The sequence below is a fragment of the Macrobrachium nipponense genome, chromosome 26 (genome assembly GCF_015104395.2).
Source record: "Macrobrachium nipponense isolate FS-2020 chromosome 26, ASM1510439v2, whole genome shotgun sequence".
NCBI lineage: Eukaryota > Metazoa > Arthropoda > Malacostraca > Decapoda > Palaemonidae > Macrobrachium > Macrobrachium nipponense.
Genome location: NC_087215.1, coordinates 64293800 through 64316489, shown reverse-complemented (window position 1 = coordinate 64316489; position 22690 = coordinate 64293800). Strand labels below are relative to the sequence as shown.

The 22690-nt window shown below is 45.4% G+C and overlaps 1 protein-coding gene across 1 annotated transcript in view; it reads right to left on the bottom strand.

The window, feature by feature from the left end:
- LOC135200341 (molecular chaperone MKKS-like) overlaps positions 1 to 22690 on the bottom strand; it is a 71113-nt gene extending 48423 nt beyond the window's left edge. Inside the window, exons 1-2 of the mRNA XM_064228914.1 lie at positions 22534 to 22690; positions 16715 to 16878 (exon numbers count right to left, since the gene is read on the bottom strand). The gene's annotated coding sequence lies outside the window, so the exon portion shown is untranslated. The remainder of the gene's footprint in view (positions 1 to 16714; positions 16879 to 22533) is intronic.

The following is a 22690-nucleotide window of genomic DNA, read 5'->3' as shown; positions in this document are numbered from 1 at the left end:
TATCAGAATCCCCAAATAAACTAGCTCCTGAGAGGGGATCAACCGTGACTTTTTCAGGTTCACCATCAGACCCAGTTGCTGAGTTAACTCCAATGTGATGTTCGTGTCCTCCAGACATTGCTGTTTTGATTGTGCTCTTATGAGCCAATCGTCGAGGTAGAGAGAGACTCTGACTCCTAACAAATGAAGCCACTTCGCCACATTCGACATCATTCTTGTAAAAATTTGAGGAGCCGTGCACAGACCGAAGCAAAGGGCTTTGAATTGATAAATCCTGTCCCTGGATCACGAATCTCAAATATTTCCTGGACCTTGGGTGAATCGGAATATGGAAGTACGCATCCTGAAGGTCCAGCGTTACCATCCAGTCCCCGGGTCGTACCGCTGCCAGTACTGAATCGTTCGTCTCCATCGTAAACTTGGTCTTCTCTACGAACAAGTTTAGCTGACTTACGTCCAGTACTGGCCTCCAACCTCCTGATGACTTCGGTACTAGAAACAGACGGTTGTAAAAACCTGGGGATTCGTGATCCAGAACCGGTTCTATGGCCCCCTTTTCTAACATGCTGACAACTTGATGCCAAAGAGCCTCTCTCTTCTCTAAATCGATGTAATGAGCCCCTAGGGCTCTCGGAGCTGTAGCGAGAGTGGTTTCTTGAAAGGGGATCTTGTATCCTTCCTTCGCTACCTTTACAGACCAAGGATCTGCTCCTTTGCTTTGCCAGACTTCCCAGAAGTCTAAAAGTCTGGCCCCCACACAAGTCTGGAGGATTTCTGACTCATTGCTTGGTTGAGGTTTTCGAACCTCTTTTGGCTGGAACTCTTTTTCCCTCTAAAATGCTGGTCGGGAAAAAGTCCTACCCCGAAAGGGCTGCTGTGATGTCTTTGTATCCTTCGGGGTCTTCTTCATTACATTAGAAGGTAAATACTTCCTTACAGAAGACGTAAGAAGATCCTGAGTAGCCTTCTGAGTGAGGGAGAGCGAGATGTCCTTAATGATATCCTGAGGGAAGAGCTGTCCTGAAAGCGGAGAGAACATCAACTCCGACTTTTGCGCGTTCAGACTCCTTTAGCAGCGAACGAGCACAAAAGATGTCTTTTCTTCAAAACGCCTGCTGTAAAAAGTGAAGCCAATTCATTAGCTCCATCTCTCAAGGCTTTATCCATACAGGACATGATACTTCTCGGCAACTCGGATTCTGACGAATCTTCCATCTCCAAAGTCCGAGCCAGGGCCCCAACGACCAGTCAGAAAATTAAACACCTCAAAAGCCGATAGATACCTTTGAGTAAATGGTCGAACTCTGACGAAGTCCACCACACTTTGCTGAATGTAAAGCATGTCTAACGGAGCTGTCCACTATGTTGGAAAAGTCCTCCCTGGGAGGAGGCAGGAACTCCCAGGCCAAGACTTTCCCCCGTAGCATACCAAACACCAGACTTAGAAGCCAACTTGGCCGGAGGAAAGGCAAAAGCGTCTTTCCCACTCTCTCTTCTCCTTCAACCACTCATTTACGCGTTGAAGGGCTTTCTTGGCCGAAATAGACAAAGTCATTTTCAAAAAATGATATTGTTATGATACAATAAAGTTTGTTCATACTTACCTGGCAGATATATATATAGCTGTATTTTCTGAAGTCCGACAGAATTTTAAAACTTCCGAAACACGCAGTGGTCGGCCAGGTGGTTAGTACCCATTCCCGCCGCTGGGAGGCGGGTATCAGGAACCATTCCCTTTTCATTTTCTATTCATAATTTTTATTTCCACTGTCCCCTGAGGAGGTGGGTGGGTACTTGATTATATATATCTGCCAGGTAAGTATGAACAAACTTTATTGTATCATAACAATATCATTTGTTCATGAAACTTACCTGTCAGATATATATATAGCTGAATCCCACCTTTGGAGGTGGGAAGGGGGGGGACAGAATAGAAGGATTTGGGAACAAATGCATGCAGATGATTTACATCTTGGTTCCACCTGTTAGCATAGCTGGCTTCGTGGTTACTGCCACGTAAGTCTGCTTGTGCTACTAGAGTTGCCAGCGAGGTAGAGACCTATAGCTGGTGCACTCCAGATGATCTGTCAACAGGGTCGAGACCACGACGTTGACTAGACCATATTGACCATACCATGAGGGCTAAGAAGTAAAATAAATATATATATATATATATCACCACCTGACCAACCTAGCCAAGTTAAGGTGTTTTAACTAAGGCTTAAGAGTTAAGAAGTCGCCGTTGTCGGCGACTCAACAACTAAATTAAGAGCTCTTCCTAACCATTTTCTACAGGATAGGATGAGTGGGTACTTCTTGCCCCCAGATTGTGTCTGCAGACACGTATGGCCCTAGCGAGCGGCAGATCTCATATGCCATCTTCACATCTCGCAGGGAGTGTGAAGTGAACACAGAGTTGCTTCGCTAAAACATGGTACTCAGGATGTTGCTGAGTGCCATGCTCTGTTGAAATGCTTCCGGGGCCGCGCCCTCACCTCGTGAGCATTCAGATAAAAAGATTTCAAATCTTTGTGCAAACACAATGAAGGAGCATTTTTGAAAGAACTCCTTAACACTAAAGCCAGGGTGTTCTTCGATAATGGGCAAGTCTGGTCTTTTTCGGAACACTGCAGATTGCCCGAATGACTTCGACTTTCTTGGGTTTTATGTAGATAAAACTTGAGAGACCCGACAGGGTGCACAGGACTCTCTCTGGCTCCTGCCCACTAACTTGTGCCATCCTTGCTTCCAAGCTCCTGGCCCAAGGACAAAACGGGTTTCCATTCTTAGGCCACAACGGAAGGCTTAGAGAGCACACCGCCTTGTGTTCTCTAAAGCCAAACTTGTGACGATGGCTTAAAATTTCACTAACCCTCTTTGTCGTATCTAGGGTGGTTAGAAGAAGGCCTTCCTGATCACATGCAAGAAGTTAACAGTAGGAGAGTTCGAATGCTTTGACATCAAGAACTTCAGACTACGTCTAAGTTCCATATTGAAAGCTTCGATCTGGACATGCACAGTCAGTCCGTCTGTACTAAAGTCAGGTGACCGACCAGTTGACCAGTCAGACGAATCAAGGACAGCAAGGCTGTACCCTGAAGACCATAAGGCACTATTCTTTGCTGAAGGATGAGTGTCTGGACTGCTGGGCGATTCAATCTAAGCAAACCTTGGGGGTGTATCAACGCAACCCAAACGTCGTCAGCGAATCAAACTCCTTACTCGAGCTTCTGGTGCCAGGAGAAAGGAGCGAGGAGCAAAAAGGCGATTCAGTCCCGAAGGAAGAATGCCTGACAGTCCAACCTGGTCTCATGTTACACGATCATCGGGGTGTAAAAACGCAACCGACTTCGTCAACAAGAAACTCAGGGCTACTATATGTCGCCTGATCTCGCACGAGTGCCTGACTCCGAGAAAACAGGTGAGACAAAAGTAGATGGTGAGCGAGTTTCGAGATTCCACAGAACTCAAAGATCGTGAAGGGCTTTGTTGTTTGACAGACGCAATCTCTGAGCCCAAAGGCCGTCAACAACATATTTGCATATTCTTTAATAGTTGTGACTGCCAGCTTATCCCATTCTTCAGACGGAAATGGAAGACGGTAATCTTATTCCTGTCAACATCTCGATAGTCTGAACGTAGTCAGACTCAGAGCGGAGAGGTTATAGGTACCTTTCAAGTTAGAGTAGACCGACTCTCTCGGAAAAGGTCCTTGGAAAGTGATCTAGGAAGTATGTGACCTCTGTGAATCCAGGATCCTGAAGGCCAACATGGGGCGATCAGCGTCATTGTCGCTCCCTGTGACGTCATAAATCCTCTTATTACATTTCCTTTCTAAGCGATTGAAAAAGGGGTGGGAAAAGAGACTAAACATCCATCCCCGTTCAATATCATAGGATGGCGTTTAATGGTACCGATCCCGATCGAGAATAAGGGAGCAGAGAGAAGAAGCCTCTTCGTCCTCAACATATCGAAGAGAAGAATGAAAGGGCGTCCCTGAAGTCTACACAACTCTCAACTTACTTCTAAAGAAAGATTCCACTCGGAAGTGAATAGTTGCTGCCGTCGATCGAGACGATTCGAACGGACTTTTGTAATCCTATAACGAACCTGTAGAGGATCGTTACATTCTACGCCTGTTGTTATAATAGGCTCTTTCTCGTAAACTCGAGCAGGGACCGAGAGAAGAACTTGTTAAGAAATGAGAGAGCTGTGGAAAAACAGAGTTGATGTGGACCACTGGTTCCAAAAACACTCGTTTCGAGGACTGGAGGGACGACCGAATTGCATTTACTTCTTTCAGTTAAGATCCAGGACATCTGAAACTCTATCCAGATGTCCGGCACCTTCTTTCTATCATGACGCACTGAGAGATGTTCAGAATCATTCCTAGACCTTGAATAATATTTCAGTTTCCCGGTAGGAAAAAACTGTGGTCTGAATTGCAGTCTATTCGGGGAAACAAACTTCTTCAGGAAGGAAATGGTCCCCCAGCAAGCTCATCCATTCCCTCCCCGAGTATGCTTACTTCCTAATAAGGCTGCGCTTTGCCTAAGCAAGAGAGCATATAAAAGTGCAATGTTGCGGTAGACTCGTAGTTCTATACCGTGCGGTAACGAGCACCGAAAGGATTAAAAGATAACTCTGTTGAACATAGTAAGGCAAAACGAATGCAACATTTATTCATTCACGTAAGAAATCCCCTCAATCTTAGGCTAAAGTCCGTGATTGTAGGACAGAGATACAGTTAGTCAGTCAATTCCGCAGGAGAGACGTAACCGCCAGCACAGAGATACGGTTAGTCAGTCATCCCGCAGGAGAGAGAGACGTAACCTACAGCGCATGACAGCGCACGATCTGTTACTGGCTCGGTTGGACAGTCAGACACAGCAGCAGCCAGCAGCTTATGAACGTCGTCTCTTAACTTTATGTCTGGGTTGCCAGCTACCCTATTCTACGAAGAAATAGGTCCGTTATTTTTTGAGCAAAAGACTCTCAGCTGGTATATTTAAGCGAAACAGAAAATGCTAAATATATAGATGCGTTTGTGTCGTCAGAACACTACCATACAACGGTAAAAGATAAATCGGAAACTCCTGGAAGGCTGCAGGGAGTAACGATTAAATGTCCTTAAAATAGACCTCTCGGTTGCCATCCAAAGAGGTAACTACAGCAAGCGTATATGACTTGAACCAACCAGAAGTAAAATAACGCAAGGCAAAATATGAAATTATATCACAATAAAGTTTGTTCATACTTACCTGGCAGACATATATATAGCTGAATTCGGAAATACAGCTACATACATATCTGACAGGCAAGTTTCATGAACAAAACTTAAAAGAATCGAAGCAGTCAGCTCAAGCTTCTTATGTTATTGGACATAAGCATTCATTGACGTAGTCTACAAGTCTATTTCTTGTAACGAGTCTGCGAATGACGAATGAGAGCTCTTCCGAATCTTGTCAATAAGAGCTTATTCGCTTACGCAATATCAAGTTAATGAGATGTTTGTCAATGAGAACTAACCCATTTACGGGACAAAGAGATATTTTGTCAATGAGGGGTGGATACCCACTTACTTGACAAAACGATAGTATATGTCAATGGGGGAAAGTCACTGAATTGACAAAACGTAATCCAGGAAGTCGAGCATTTAATTTTTCCGATTCCCGTCTCAAACGAGGAAGGGGCAAGAATCCTGTTAAGAGACTGACGGCTGGGCTTACGGACAGTAGAACGACGATTGTTCAATTCGGCAGCGTTAAGTCCCGAACTAGAAACTAACCAAAATCTCATCATCTGAAAAACCCTTTCAGATGGGCTAAAAAGCTTGCAAAATTATCCTGGGAAGAGGAAGAAACTCTCCACCAGCTTCCTCTCCCGTATCACAACTAATGCCTGCTAAAGCTTAAAATTTATTGGCAGTATGGCAAAGGAAGTCCTGTCTTGCGCTTTCCTGAAGAGCGTCCTTTTGATGAGTGCCTTTGCAAGAATCCTACTGAACGTTGCCGAGAGTCCTGACGTGCAGGACATCGAGCCTTACATAACCCGTAACTGCCTTATCGCAAAGTCTTGACTGCGGTAGTGGCAACTTAAATTTATTGGCAGAATGGCAAAGGTTGCGGTAGAGCAAACGAGATCTTCCCTTGAGCTTTCTTAACTCCATCCACCTTAATGCGAAAAGCAATATTAATTGACAGAGACCCTCTTGAATTCACGAAACCCGATGTCTTGCTGGGTTTCGAAGAAGAAGTTGTCTGTTCACTTTCAGCTTCCTCCGAAGCACCGCCTACTTCACATTCTTTGCAGGTGAGGTAGAAGGTATCACCGAAGGTAGAGGTAAAAATTCTTTAGGCCCATATCTGAAACAAGAGCTTGAAGAGTTCAACAGAAACGTTCAGCCAGGCGACACACCTGGCGTGCGCTGGTGCACGCTCGGCGTCCACTGGCGCGCGCTCGGCGTCCACTGGAGCGCGCAGCGCTCGGCGTCCACTGGCGCGCGCTTTGGCCTGCACCCGCGCGCGCCTGGAGTCCATCCGAGCGTCCCGCGCGTCCGCTCTCAAAAGCTTCCTGCTACTATGACTTCTTTTACGTATTTTCTCGGTGGAAAGACGGACACGAGTTCATGCGACGTTCGCCTTCTTACTTCTCACTGAAACGCATAACGAGAGAGAGAGAGAGATAGAGAGGACGTGAAGCGTCCTCTTCTATAAAGCTTCTATTTAGAGGGCGCGAGTCCTTCCGAAAGCTCCAAACCCCTGCATGGGGAGGACGCTTCGGAGGACGAGAAGCAATCTTTTCAGGATTCATGCACGCGACGCACTTTGGCAGTCTGGGGATTTTCATCAGAAACTGCCGAAGGCACGCCAGATCGGTGGGGGTTCCTTGTAACCCTCCTTAGGCTTTCGACATGCTCCTCCCCGGGTCCTGGGAGTCAAGCAGAGGTCCCGGCCTAGAGGCGAAACGAGGCCGATCTGACACACCCTCCACTACACAAGGGGTATCACTGCACTTCTGCACTTCACTTTTACTCTCTAAAGCAAGCACTTTCGATTCTAAGTTACGAATCGAAAGAGTATCAGAGAAAGGGCAATTCCTCTACAGACACTGCTTAGGGCCCGAAGGTAACACTGCAGGGTTAGGAGTAACAATTACAGAAGTAGCACTTCACAGCAATGAAGGAGAGCGAGCACCTCTCGTAGACATATTCATAGCCCGTAGGCCATACTACAGGGTTAGGCAAAATAAAGTCTACAGGAAGGTTAGCGGTTCACTACCCTGATTTTCTTTTGTTACTGATTTAATTGCGTACATACGAATCATACGTCTTTCCTTACGGAATTAGACATGTTTACTGATTAATTGCGTACATACGTAATCATACGTCTTCCTTACGGAATAGACAAAAGTCTCACACTCCTTACATGACAAATCTCAACAAAGAAGCAAGACCCATACCCCTCGTGCATACCAAGTGCGGATCTACCGAAGCTTTCGGTAGCCACACCCTATCTTTGCAGACAACCCGTCTGAAACTAGCCTAACTAGATTCAGATATTTTATGCAAAAATGAATCAAATTCAAATCAATTTAAGATAGCGTATGCCTAGCCACAAATCCCACAAATCCAAGTAAATAAATCAAAAGACAATTAGGATACTTAGCGGCAATGAAGTTTCCAAAATCCTAAGACGGAGGTACTGAAAATGATATTGTCATGTTACAATAAAGTTTTATACATACTTACCTGACAGATATATACTTAGCTATAGACTCCGTCGTCTCCGACAGAATTTCAAATTTCGCGGCACACGCTACCGGTAGGTCAGGTGATCTACCGCCCTGCCCTGGGTGGCAGGACTAGGAACCATTCCCGTTTTCTAATCAGAATTCTTCTCCACCTGTCTCCTGCGGGGAGGCTGGGTGGGCCATTAATCGTATATATTGTCAGGTAAGTATGTATAAAAACTTTATTGTAACATGACAATATCATTTTTATCATTCAACTTCCCTGCCAGATATATACTTAGCTGATTAGCACCCATTGGTGGGGGTGGGTAAGAGACAGCTAACTACTGAAATAGACAGGTAAACAACATATGTTGTAGGTATTAATAAACCTTGGTTCCTACCTTATTAGGCTGAAGACTTCGCGGCTACTGCCTTGGAGTCTGCTTAGCCTCAAGAGCCTCAGCGAGATATTGATCTATGGCTAAGAGTTCTTGTGGGTCTGCCAATGGGGTCTTATCCACTTACTCGGCAGAGCCTAAAGGCCTTTGTCATTGGGTGCTATTTCCACTACATGACAATAACACCTTGTTCAAGGAGCACAACCGATCCCGATCACCTGATCCTAACATCCATGTTAGTTCTAAGATTGCAAGGAGTTATCCCCGAACTCCTTACAAACAACCAAAAAACTCGAAACATAATTACACTTTCATTACAAAATATACAAAAAAAAATTTTGTACTCCCCTACTAGCCATACATACCCTTGATCCCCTACCAGCAATGACACTATGCTCCCGTGCGACATCAGTGAGCTTGCTAATAGAAAACCAAGCACATATCTGACAAGATGGTTTATGTACGATAAAAAACACAATATTTAAGGATCAGTCTTTGCTCCAAGACCCAGCACTGTATCTGCTGATACAAATGGACCTAGTGAGAAGCACTTCTCATAGGTCACTCTCACATCCTTCAGATAATGAGATGCAAACACTGAATTGCACCTCCAATATGTAGTCTCAATGATATTTTTTAGAGACATATTCTTTTGGAACGCCAAGGACGTTGCTACTGCTCTCACCTCATGGGTCTTGACCTTTAGAAAGACCGAAGGATTCCTCCGAGCAGTTCTTGTGAGCGTCCGTAATTACGCTTCTCACAAAGAAAGCCAGGCGTTCTTGGACATGAGTCTTTTGGGTTCTTCACCGCACACCAAAGACCTTGTTGACAAGCTCCCATCTGCCTCTTCCTCTCTAAATAATATTTAAGAGCTCTCACTGGACAGAGAGACCTCTCTATCTCTCTGCCTACGAGGTTAGATAGGCCTTTTACCTCAAAACTTCTGGGCCACGGTTTTGACGGGTTTTCGTTCTTTGCCAGAAACATTGTCTGGAAAGAACAGATGGCAGCATCTCCTTTGAACCCCACTGTGGAATCTAGAGGCGTGCAATTCCGCTCGTCCTCGTTGGCTGTAGCGAGAGACACCAGATAAGCATTTCCTAGTGACGTCGCGGAAGGAAGCCAGATGTAAAGGCTCGAATTTATCCGATGAAAGGAAATTTCAGTACCACGTCTAGATTCCAACTAGGTGTTCTAGGAGTAGCTGCCTTTGAAGTTTCAAAGGATCTAATTAGATCGTGTAGATCTTTGTTGCTTGCAATATCTAACCCTCGATTTCTAAATACTGAAGACCAGCATGCTTCTGTATCCTTTTATTGTTGAGACAGAAAGGTGTGATTCCTCTCTCAGAAAGAGGAGGAAATCGGCAATATTCACTATAGAGGTACTGGAGGAGGACAGCTTCTGACTCTTACACCACCTCCTAAAGACTTCCCACTTTGATTGGTATACTCTTCTCGTTGAAGCTCTGCGGGCTCTAGCGATAGAGCCCGCAGCCTTGCGAGAAAAAGCCCCTCGCTCTGACAAGTCTTTCGATAGTCGAAAGGCAGTCAGAGCGAGACCTGGAGGTTGTGATGAAACCTCTCAAAGTGGGGGTTGTCTGAGTAGATCTGGTCTGTTTGGAAGAGATCTGGGGAAGTCCACTATCCACTCCAGTACCTCTGTGAACCATTCCTGGGCTGGCCAAAATGGGGCTATTAGCGTCAACTTCGTGTTCTTCGAAGCTACGAACTTCCTGAGAACTTCCCCCAGGATCTTGAACGGGGGAAAGGCGTATGCGTCCACACCCGACCAATCCAGGAGAAACGCGTCTATTGCGAAGGCTCTCGGATCTTCCCATAGAGAGCAAAAAGATCTCTATTCTTTTGGAGAGGAACGTCGCAAACAGTCTATGTGAGGTCTCCCCCACAGGGACCAAAGACTTCGACACACTTCTTCGTTATAGAGTCCATTCTGTGGGAAGGACCTGATTCCTCCTGCTCAGTCTGTCCGCTCTCACAATCTTGATGCCTTGAACAAATCTTGTGAGGAGAGTTATGCCTCTTTCTTCTGTCCAGGTTAACAGGTGTCTTGTTAACTGAAAGAGGGAGAAAGAGTGCGTGGCTCCTTGCTTGCGTATGTAAGCCAGAGCCGTGGTGTTGTCCGAGTTTATCTGTATCACCTCGCCTCTGACTATCTCTTCGAAGAACTTTAAGGCTAGGTGTATGGCCACTAGTTCCTTGCAATTGATGTGCCAGGACACCTGTTCCTTTGTCCAGGTGCCTGACACCTCCCTTGCTCCTAACGTCGCTCCCCATCCCGACTTCGAAAGCGTCGGCATATAACACTTGGTCTGGGTTTCTGCAGGGCAAGCGATACGCCTTCGTTCTTTTTGAGAAGGAAGGATCCACCACTTCAAATGATCTTTTACCTCTTGTGGAAGCGGGAAGATGTCCGAGAGTTGTCCCTGTCTTCCAACTCCCAACACCCCTTTCAGGAAAAACTGAAGAGGGCGAAGGTGAAGCCTCCCCAGAGAGAAGAACTTTTCTAGTGAGGACAGGGTCCCTAAGAGGCTCGATAATCCCTCGCTGAACTGTTCTTTTCTCTAAGAAGCTCGAGATTTTCGACAAACCTCGAGTGATTCTTTCTCGCGAAGGAAATACTCGAAAACCCCAAGAATCCCATCTGAATCCCCAGATAGACCAAGCTCTGGCTGGGGATCAGCTGCGACTTCTCGAGGTTCACGAGTAATCCCAGCGATTCTATCATGTTCCTTGTTACTGATAAGTCCTCCAAGCACTGAATCTCCGACTTGGCCCTGATCAGCCAGTCGTCCAAGTAGAGGGAGATGTTTTATTCCTCTAGGTGAAGCCATCTGCCACATTCGCCATCAGGTTGGTGAATACTTGCGGAGCTGTAGACAGACCGAAGCACAGAGCCCTGAATTGAAAGATCTTGTCTCCTATTACTTGCGGAGCTGTAGACAGACCGAAGCACAGAGCCCTGAATTGAAAGATCTTGTCTCCTATTACAAAACGAAGATATTTCTTTGACAAATGGTGAATGGGAACGTGGAAATATGCGTCTTGCAAGTCCAGAGAGACCATCCAATCTCCTGGACGAAGAGCCGACATTACTGAGGCGGACGTTTCCATGCGAAACTTCTTTTTCTGAACAAAGCGATTCAGAGCGCTTACGTCCAGAACTGGTCTCCACCCCCCCCGATGCCTTTGGTACTAGAAAAAGGCGATTGTAAAATCCTGGGGAGTGTGGATCCTGCACAAGTTCAATGGCCTCTTTTTCCCACATTTGTTCCACCATTTGAAGGAGAGTCTTTCTCATTACCGGGTCTCTGTAACCTCGCTGACAGTTCCCGAGGCGTAGATGTTAGGGGAGGGCCTGTTCTCGAAGGGGATTACATATCCCTTCTTTAGGACCGACACTGACCAAGGGTCGGCTCCCCTTTTTGCCCATACTCCTGCAAAGTTCAGGAGTCTGGCGCCCACTGGTGCTTTGAAGGAGCAACAAAGTCATTTGGATTTCTTTGAAGGGCCTAAAGGAAAGACCTTCCTCTCTTATCAGAGCTCTTCTTTCTGGCAGGGGGACGAGCCGCTGTACCTCCACCACGAAAGGGCTGCTGAGGAGGACGAGAGTCCTTCTTAATCGCCGACACTACAGGCGTCCTTTCTTGGACGTTTGTGTTAGTAGGTCTTGTGTCGCCTTCTCAGTTAACGAGCGAGATATATCCTTCACTAACTGAGAAGGAACAGATGATCCGATAGAGGGGCGAATAATAAAGCAGTCCTCTGCTCAGAGAAACCCCTTTTGATAATAGGGTATCCATATACTGATCTCTTTTTCAGGAGACCAGCACCAAAAAGGGAAGCCACTTCACCCGAACCGTCCTGTACTGCCTTGTCCATGCAAGACAGGACGCTATGGAGAATCTCTGGATTTTTAAGAAACTCCGGATCTTTAGATTTGTTGGCCAGAACTCCGAGTGACCAATCCAGAAAGTTGAACACCTCTAAAGTGACAAAAAGTCCCTTTAGAAAGTGGTTCAACTCTGAAGTGCTCCACGTCGCTCTGACCGATCCTAAGGAGTGACGTCTAGAGGCCTCCACTAAACTGGAAAAGTCCGCATCTGCAGAGGCAGGCAGAGAAAGACCCATAGTCTCTCCTGTCCCATACCAAATACCTCTCTTTCCATGTAGTTTGGAAGAGGCATGCAGAATACCGTCCTTTCCTAACTCTTTTTTCTTGTCCATCCAAGAATCTAAAGAATGGAGAGCCTTCTTCATCGATATTGCAGGCTTCATTTTCAAAAAGGCCGAAGATTTTGCCGTAGCCGAGCTCGAAAAGAGAGACCGAGGAGAAGGAGGAGCCGCCGGACTAAGAGAATCTCCAAACTCTTGAAGCAATAATGAGGCTAAGACCTTATAACTCGAGAGTTCCTCATTAGCAGGAGGTTCGTCATCAGACAACTCGTCTAAACCTCGATCAGACGAAGGAGAAAGTTCACGTTTGGAGGAAGAGTCCTTCCAAGACCTCCTACGCTCTGAAGGAGAGGAGCTCCTATTTGGAGAAGAGTCATAAGTTCCAGGAACGAGTCTCCGACTCCTGCCTCCTGGCTCTTGACTCTTGCCTCCTGACTCCTGCCTCCTGGCTCCTGACTCCTGCCTCCTGACTCCGGACTCCTGCCTCCTGACTCCGGACTCCTGGCTCCTGCCTCCTGACTCCTGCCTCTTGGCTCCTGGCTCCTGCCTCTTGACTCCTGACTCCTGCCTCTTGCCTCCTGGCTCTTGCCTCCTGGCTCCTGCCTCCTGCCTGGATGACTCCACACTCCTGGCTCTTGGCTCCTGCCTCCTGGTTGACTCCTCACTCCTGGCTCTTGGCTCCTGCCTCCTGGGTGACTCCTCACTCCTGGCCGGTGCCAGACGTCTGATAGGTTCATCCAGGTTCGTACCGGAAACCTCACCTCGAGTAGGAGTATCGATCCTGGCGGCAGATCCTACCTCCATACGTCTGGAGGATCTTTTGATCGGAAGGGAAGAGTCTTTCCTTCTAGGAGGCTCCTTTGACAGGACTCCTACAAAAGACGAAATCTGCTCTTGCATCGCCATCATGAATCTCTTCGTAACCTCCTCTTTATCCTCTTCGGGAGGAGGGGAAGGAGGAGGGGAAGGAGGAGGGGAGGAGTCCATCGCCTCCACCTCCTGCCTCCTTCTCACTCTGGTTGAAAGAATGGCTCTTCTTGCCTTCTTCACTCCCGAGGGAGACTCCTCAGGGAAGTTTTCTGGGCTCGAATCAATAGTCGGAGCCTTCCAACTCCTCTTGAGTGGCCGAGATTGATCTGAATCTCTCCAATCACGTCTCGGAGATGAAGATCCCGACGACGAAAAGCACTCACGCAGGACGCTTTTACAATAGCGATCCTTGGCAGTCTGGGGTGTCACAGAAACCGCCGAAGGGACACCTGATCGGTGGGGATTCTCCACAACCTCCTTTCGGTTTTCGACATTCCTTCTCCTCTGGGCATGTGAGCTTGGAAGAGGTCTAGACCTAGGAGCGTTGCTGAGCCGACCAGATGCCCCCTCCACTACACTGGGGACACTTATATCACTGTCCACTGATAATCACTAGCCTTACCTTGTATGGCAGCCATTTTGTTTTCCATCAACTTGAAGCTGCTTTTAGATCCGCAAGTTCTTTCGCTGAATCTACAGGTTCTGCAATAGGAGAAGGGGCTGCAATGGAAAGGAGAAGTACGCAATACTTACCCTTGGGGAAGATCCCAAGCTAGGAATTAAGTTCAGATCTAGAACTACTTAAACTTCTATAAGAAGCCTTCCTCACTCTTTCTCTCTCAATAACTTTTTTAAATAATTAGTTAGATTCTTCCATTCGTTCTCACTCAATTCTCACATTCCTTACAAGTATTAGTAAAAGAACATTCATACTCCTGCAACCCTTGCATACCGTGTGAGGGTCTACCGAAGCTTTCGGCAACCTCACCTTACAGCCTACATTCACACAACGTCTCACAACCATTCCAGAGTCAGACATTTTAAAGAAATTCCAAATCAAGTCCACAAAACAGTCCACAAAAGCGTATGCCAATCCAACAATCCAGATACGTCACCAAAAGTCGGTCAAGAAGATCAATTGCCGGTGAAAAAAGAAAAACCAATCGAGAGGAACCAACAACAATGTTGATGGTCCGGGCGACAGAAGAATTCTGATTAGAAAACGGGAATGGTTCCTAGTCCTGCCACCCAGGGCAGGGCGGTAGATCACCTGACCTACCGGTAGCGTGTGCCGCGAAATTTGAAATTCTGTCGGAGACGACGGAGTCTATAGCTAAGTATATATCTGGCAGGGAAGTTGAATGTATAAAAACAGGTGTTTTCAGCACCGGCGACAGAAAAATTATGAATAGAAAATGGGAATGGTTCCTGATACCCGCCTCCCAGCGGCGAATGGGTACTAACCCCACCTGGCCGACCACTGCGTGTGTCGGAAGTTTTTAAAATTCTGTCGGACTTCAGAAAATACAGCTATATATATATCTGACAGGTAAGTTTCATGAACAAAAGACGATTTCTTGGCTGTCTTCGTCTTCGAAAATTGAGACAAAGGCGATGGCGGGCCTGCAGGTTGAAAATCTCCTTCAAACAAAGAAAGAAGGCACTCTGTTAGTCTCTTGTAGTCCGAAGAAGGAGCTTCCACATTCTTGTCCTCTTCCGCACTCTCCACAAATTCTTCCTCCTGCGAAGAAATATCTTGAAAAACCAAGATCCTGATGACTCATCAAAAACGGATTTCTTATGCGAGCCTGCTTAGAGAGCGAATGCGGCGCTGTCTCCTTGTAAAACTCCTCTCTTCCTTGTCGAGAAAAAGTTTCGACTTGCTGCCGCCTGCGTCCTGCGTCCTCCTGAACGTATGCGTCCACCATGCGTCCATCACTCTTCCTCTTGCGTCCTGCGTCCTGCACTGCTTCGTCCTTCTTAAGGGATGCACTGCGTCCTGGCTTGCGTTGCACGTCCTGCGTCCTCTTGGAGGACTTAACCGGGAGAGACGAGTCCTTACGTCTAACCAAAGGTTGTTCGGGCTTCTCCCATGATTGTACAATCACTGCTAATCTCTCCTGCATGTCCCGCAGAACTTCCTTCGTCTCCGCTTCCTTACGAGACTCCTGATGATGAGGAGATCGAGGACGCACCGGGCTAACACGGAGAGGCGAGCGAACCTGCGGTCTACGCAGAGGAGTTCCTCTAAGCGGAGAAACACCTCTCACCGCACCGCTAGTAACTTCCAACTGACGAGAAATCCTCTTCCTTTTGATAGGGATAATTTCTTCATCCTCCGATGAAAAAATCTCAGGGCTACTCCACCCTTCTTGGTCAACAGGCCCTTTCATCCTGTGATGAGGACGGAAAGTATGACCTCTTGAGAGGACGCGATACTTCCGCGAAACGCCTACTCCTTCCTGACGCCGAACTATCCGAAGAATAACGGCACTTCCAGTATCGCCTTTTCCATGGCGTACTGCTGCAGCCTGGGAAGCAACAGGACTGCCTGAAGGGACGACTGATCGCGAGTAAACCCCTCTCGCCTCCCTTCGACTGTCGACATGCCTTCTCCCTTGGGTCTGGGAGCTTGACAGAGGTCTCGGTCTAGGAGTACGAGAGGGACCGAACACTTCCACTTTGTCTGTTAATCGTTTAATTTGATCTCCCATGGACGCAAGGGCAGCGAACACTTTCACGATTTGTGGATCAGTAGTATCCTCAGATACAGCAACGGGCGCAGGAGAAACCTGAGGGGAAGGTGCTGACGTCTACATGTGAATGAGCTGGAGAAGACACATGCAAAGATTCATTCAAAGCTTACTCGAAGATCCCGATCTCTCACTCCTAGAGACAGATCTTCTAACCCGATCTTTTTCTAATCTCTCAACATACTTCATAAGAGCCTTCCACTCTTTCTCATACAGACACTGACATTCATTGCACCTATTGTCCCACGTACATACAAACTCCCCCCGACACTTCTTACAAATAGTATGTGGATCTACCGATGATTTCGGCAGTCTCACCTTACACCCTTCTTTCACACAAACTCTAAACATACTTCCTGAATCAGACATACTAAATCAAAATCCAAACAAAATGCGATTGCCACGCTAACTTCGTGAATACGATACCAATATCCAAAAAGTCAGTCAACGAGCAGGAAATTCTAACAGAGAACCAACAACGATGTTGCCGGTTCGGCTGGCAGAGAAAATCTGAGGAAAACGGGAATAGTTCCAAGTACCAGCGCCACGGGAACGGGGTGGCCATCACCTGAACTACCAGTGTACTAGCGGTTGCCGCGAGTTTTGAAATTCTGCCAGTGCGTCAAGAGGATAAGCTATATATATACCTGCCAGGTAAGTGTCATGCATAAAACAATGGAATAAAGTAGTTGGTGGCATGAGAATGAACTGAAAGGGTATTTTTGTTTATTTCTACCAGTTTGCATATGTATATCTGAAGCCACAATTAAAATCATTTTCCTCCACCATGACGACAAAAATTATAACATAAATAGCTTACCTCAATCACTGGCAGATCCCTTTTCTGTTTCTTGGGAACAAACATTTCATTACTTTGTAGTTTTTGCCATCCAACATGAAATCCAATTATTATAGGAACCATGACCAACATTACCATGTTTCTTTTCATAAATTCCTGAACGCGTCCAAACTTGGGGTTCATGTCTGTAAAATTATAAAAACGTTCAGTGTATAAGTTTATAAATGAAATCACATTTATTCCAAATACAAATATCTAGAGTGTATGTATTCTATCAGAAAACTACTGCATTATCAGCACATTACTCCAAAAAGGTAACTACTACATCAAGATTAAAAATGTTATTGTTATAATACAATTAAGTTTGTTCATACTTACCTGGCAGATATATATATAGCTGTATTCTCCGAAGTCCGACAGAATTTCAAAATTCGCGGCACACGCAGTGGGCGGCCAGGTGGTAGTACCCATTCCCGCCGCTGGGAGGCGGATATCAGGAACCATTCCCATTTTCTATTCATATTTTATCAGTGCCACTGTCTCCTGAGGGGAGGTGGGTGGGCACTTAATTATATATATCTGCCAGGTAAGTATGAACAAACTTAATTGTATTATAACAATAACATTTTGTTCATGAAACTTACCTGGCAGATATATATATAGCTGAATCCCACCTTCGGATGGTGGGAAGAGACAGAATAGGATTTGTAGGAAACTTAAATTAAGTAGATGATATACACCTTGGTTCCTCACCTGTTAGCAAAGTAGACTCTGTGATTACTGTCACTTCAGCCTGCTTGTGCTTAACCAGAGTTGCCAGCCAGGTGGAGACCTGTAGTGCTGGTGCGCTCTGGATGCTCTGTCAACGGGGACGTGACCTCAATGTGACAAGAGCATAGAGCCATACAAATGAGGGCAACGAAGCAACTGACCACCACCTGACCAACTATCCAAGACCCCCTGAACACTAAGCTAAGAGATGGGAGGTCTTCACCAAAGCCTCACCACAACCAAAAAACACAACAACTAAAACCTAACCTAACAAACTAAACTAAAGGATAGGGAGAGAGCTACCTTCAGCCCCCAAGACTGTGTCTGCAGAAACGTATGGCCCAAGAGAACAACAGTCCTCGTATATCGTTCTCACATCTTTCAAGTAGTGTGAGGCGAATACTGAATTGCTCCTCCAAAAGGTGGCGTCAAGGATGTCCTTGATCGACATGTTCCTTTGGAAGGCAAGCGAGGTTGCGACAGCTCTGACCTCGTGAGCTTTCACTCGCAAGAGGCTCAAATCGATCTGTGTGGAAGACGAATGAGCCTCTTTAATGACGTCCCTCAGAAAGAACGCCAAAGCGTTCTTGGACAATGGTATATCGGGTCGTTTAACCGAAACACCAAGATTATCTGAGGGACCTCGTACCTCTTTAGTCTTGTGGACATAAAACTTTAGAGTCCTGACAGGGCACAGGACTCTCTCAGGTTTCTTGGCCCACAAGGCTTGTCATACCCTTGATTTCGAAGCTCCTTGGCCAAGGGTTCGACGGGTTTTCATTCTTTGCTAAGAAAGTGGGACTCAAAGAGCAGACAGCGTTGTCCCCTTTGAAGCCCACTCTCTTACAAATGGCCTGAATTTCGCTAACTCTCTTCGCCGTCGCCAGAGCAGTTAGGAAAAGAGCCTTCTTAGTCAAGTTCCTAAGAGACGCTTCATGTAGAGGTTCGAAAGGACTCTAAAGCTTCTTTAGGAGGCGCGAGTCCTTCCGAGAGCTCCAACCCCTGTGTGGGGAGGACGCCTCGGAGGACGAGAAGCAATCCTTCAAGATTCGTGCACGTGCTCGATCTTCGGCAGCCTGGGAAGCGACAACAGGACCTGCCGAAAGGAAGCCAGATCAGCATGAAAAACCCGTAACCCTCCTTCGGCTTTTGACATGCCCTCTCCCTGGTTTCCTGGGAGTCCGACAGAGGTCTAGGCCTAGAGGCGTTATGGGGCCGATCTGACGTTCCCTCCTGACGAGAGAGAGGACGTGAAGCGTCCTCTTCTCTAAAGCTTCTTAGAGGGCGCGAGTCCTTCCGAGAGCTCCAACCCTTGCGCGGGGAGGACGCCTCGGAGGACGAGAAGCAATCCTTCAAGATTCGTGCACGTGCACGATCTTTAGCAGCCTGGGAAGCGTCAACAGGTTCTGCCGAAGGGACGCCAGATCGGTGGGGAGCCCCCGTAACCCTCTTGCGGCTTTCGACATGCCCTCTCCCTGAGTCCTGGGAGTCCGACAGAGGTCCAGGCCTAGAGGCATTATGGGGCCGATCTGACGCCCCCTCCACAACACAAGGGGCACAACACTTCACAACACTGATTGGAGAGCGAGCACTTTAGTCTAAGATTACTTGATGTAATCCTCTAGCAGACACTTCTTCTAGGCCCGTAAGCCATACCACAGGGTTAGGCAAAATAAAATCTACAGGAGGTTAGAAGGTTCATTATTTCTAACTTCTGTTTACTGTGGAGGAAAACTCCTGATTCTAACCCGCTCTAAAATGCGTACATGAATCCTACTTCTTCCGTAATCAGTCACACATTACACTAATTACATTGAACTTATGCAAAGAAAACATGTAAACGTCATATATACTAAGCGAGTGTCTACCGAAAGTTCCGGTAGCCTCACCTTACCCCATGCAGACAACAAAGTCTGAAACTAGGCTAACTAGCTTCAGACATCAAATGCAATGAAAAAAAAAAAAATTTACGATAGCGTATGCCTAGCCACAAATCCCAGTCAATAATCGAAAGAATAATTAGGATACTTAAGCGGCTAATGAAGTTTCAAAATCCTAGGCGGAGGTCTGTAAACAGTTGTTTACCGACCAGCGACAGAAAAAATATGAATATGGAAATTGGGAATAGTTTCCTGATATTCCGCTCCCAGCGGCGGGAATGGGTACTACCACCTGGCCGCCCACTGCGTGTGCCGCGAATTTTGAAATTCTGTCGGACTTCGGAGAATACAGCTATATATATATCTGTCAGGTAAGTTTCATGAACAAATTTGCAGTTAATAGATTTAGAAATTTACAAATCACTAAGTTTTAATTTTCAACACCATTTCAATCCTTTGTAACTAAACAAACCCATACGTATATTGTATGTGCATTATCTGTCACTAGATGAAAATGAAGAAGTAAGCAAGATCCTCCAGTGAGAGCATGCACTTCACATGTTTTTTGAAAACCAGTGACTTGTTAAAATGTACTAAGCCAATATCCTGTTCTTAGATAATTTCAAATTATTGCTTTTCCTGTGCTTTTCCTGGTATAAGCAATTAAAAACCAATTTTGAATTTCATAGTAACCTTATGCTACTTAGTGACTAAGACACCCTCTGATAGGTTATATCAATTGCCAAGTCGTATGTTAATGCAAACATGGTTCCCCTTGTGTTTAGGCACTTCCTCTAGGCTGCAAAATCACTTAGTGCCCTTCCTTGAGTTGACTTCTCGAGGTTCAAAAAAAGACTTCTCGAGGTTTCACTGCTTGCTTATCATCAAGGATCAAGGCACAGTACCAGCATCATTTTAAGGTGTGAGCAAAACTCATGACTGTATGGGAGCTACAACAATACCAAATACAAGAAGCACCATACACAAGTAAAAGATGTCACTTGAAACTAATACATTATACAACTCCTCTAACCTCCTATTCAGTCTGGCACAGGGATGCCAGAGTGATAGGGGCCTAAAGCTGAGTGAGAAGTGTCTGGAATATTGATAGTACATGAAAATCTTGGCAAAGTAAGTGTGACCACTACAAGGGTTGACTTGACAAGTCAGAAGGCTGCTACAATTTGACAAATGAATTTGATGGGTTCAGCTTATGGGTCTACTGTTCCCCCTCCATTGTTAAAAGGGGAAATGTAGGGAGCTGCTTCTGAATAAGCTGAAGCTCTAAGACTGGATGCCCAACTTGTGCTGAAGGGTACTCTTACATAAAAAAAGATGTTTTGTGTTCTGTATGATCACACAGTGAATACATTACATTGTAATCAAATACTCCCCATCTTATTCTTCCTTTCGCAATATTGTACAAAAATATTTTTCAGTGTTGAAGGGTGATATGAAACAGCATTTTACCGTTGTGCAACAAAAAAATGCTAATCAAAAGGGAGTGCTTGAAGCAGGAATATCTCTCATTCAGTAGAGAGAAAACATCTTAAGGAAACTTACATAACCTAAAAAAGCTATGACAGGTGAAATTATGGCCGACAAATATTGCAAGGCCAACAGCTACTGACTGTATTCAGGCCAAAGATATACAATTTATTCTAAGCATGTATGTGTTCCTTGCTAATTAATGTTATCACTGTAATTTATATATTATTTCTTGAGTAATCACACATAATTAAGAGAAAATAAAATGACTTGAGTATAAATTACAGAACTTTGACCAAATTATGCAATGACTCTCATAATCATGTAGATGAATTCATCCAAAGTTTATACTCAGTATTAATACTGTTTTGCTGATCGGGATAACATGAGTCTCATTCCATTATTTGTTATTTGCCTTTTTTTCAATTTTCAAAGTTATTTATCCTATTTTGTTTTAATTACTTGTATTTCTCTATTAGTTCATTCTTTACCCTTTGTTCTCTCCCATACTGGCCTGCATTTCTCTGACAGCCCCCAACCTAGCTGCATTCTACTTTCCCATTTAAGGGTGTAGATGGCTTAACAACAACAACAACAACAAGTAAAAAATCCTCTTCATGTGGTCAACCTATTATGACATTTCCTTGATGAGGCTGCTGACCCTACTGAACCTAGAACCTCTCAGAATGAAGGATTATAATGTCAGAAGGGGGGAGAGGGGTTGTAATACACACATAAGATGGGATAGATTTGGTTGTATCCCTGTAAACAGACAATCCTGCCATACCTACCTATTTTTTCACTGTGGTTAAGGGGAACCCAGAAGAAGTAATGAGGCCCATTACCCTATGTCAGGTTAGGTTGAGAAGAGTTCCATTCCCACATTTATCTCTAATGTAAGACCATAGTTTCTTAATTAATAGGTAAGGCTTTCGTAGGCAATTGTTCGATGTAGGAAGAGGTGTAGTATACTACCTACTACCAATAACGTTTTAGGAAAGCACTTGTTACTTAAATGAATATTTGACCTGTACGAAACACCCAGGTAATAGCTAGCCTATAGGAAATATAAAACTTTAAGGTATTTCTATATAAGCATTCCGCATCGTTCCTCCCTGCGAATACGAAAACCACCAGGTATTGGGGCGTCAAATGTATTTCGCCATGTTTAGTACAAGCGCCTGGGGGTTAATTACAGTCATCCGAATAGCCTAAACATTACTACTTAAAATTCTTGTTCAGGAGGTAAAACTGCAAAGAAAAACAGCAACTGCCATAGTCTAGGCCGCCACGGAATAGTACTGTAGATCTACCCAAACTTTAATACTAGTAATTTCAATAGGCTGCACTTTTGGGCTAGCTTTAGGTAGTAGGTACCTTAGGCTACAACAAAGAACATTTATAGTACCCTATACTAGCTACCTAGGTTATGATACCCGATTTAGATCAGGAAAGGCTAAAACCGACTATATAAGTAACCTTAAGAAGTCTCTAATAATCAAGGTTTTAACCTATACCATAAAACCTTGATACCAAAGTCCACATGCCTTTGGTCTATCAAGATACAACGTAGCTTAAACATCATCCTTACTTGCATGCCGGCAAGTACTACCTATCGTAGGCGTAAAGTAACAATGTTTACGACAAAATCTTATAGTTTATCCTTAAATTTTATCCTTATCAATTTTATGATTCAATTACCTGTCGTTAAGTGACGACCGCAAGTCTTTCGTTTTATAAGGTATCAAAACGACACCATCATAAGTAGGTTGGTTACCTAACCTTCAACATAAAGACCAACAGCTGATCTCTGTTGTCTGGCTGCGTTCGTTCGCGATAGACGACATTGCATTTGCAA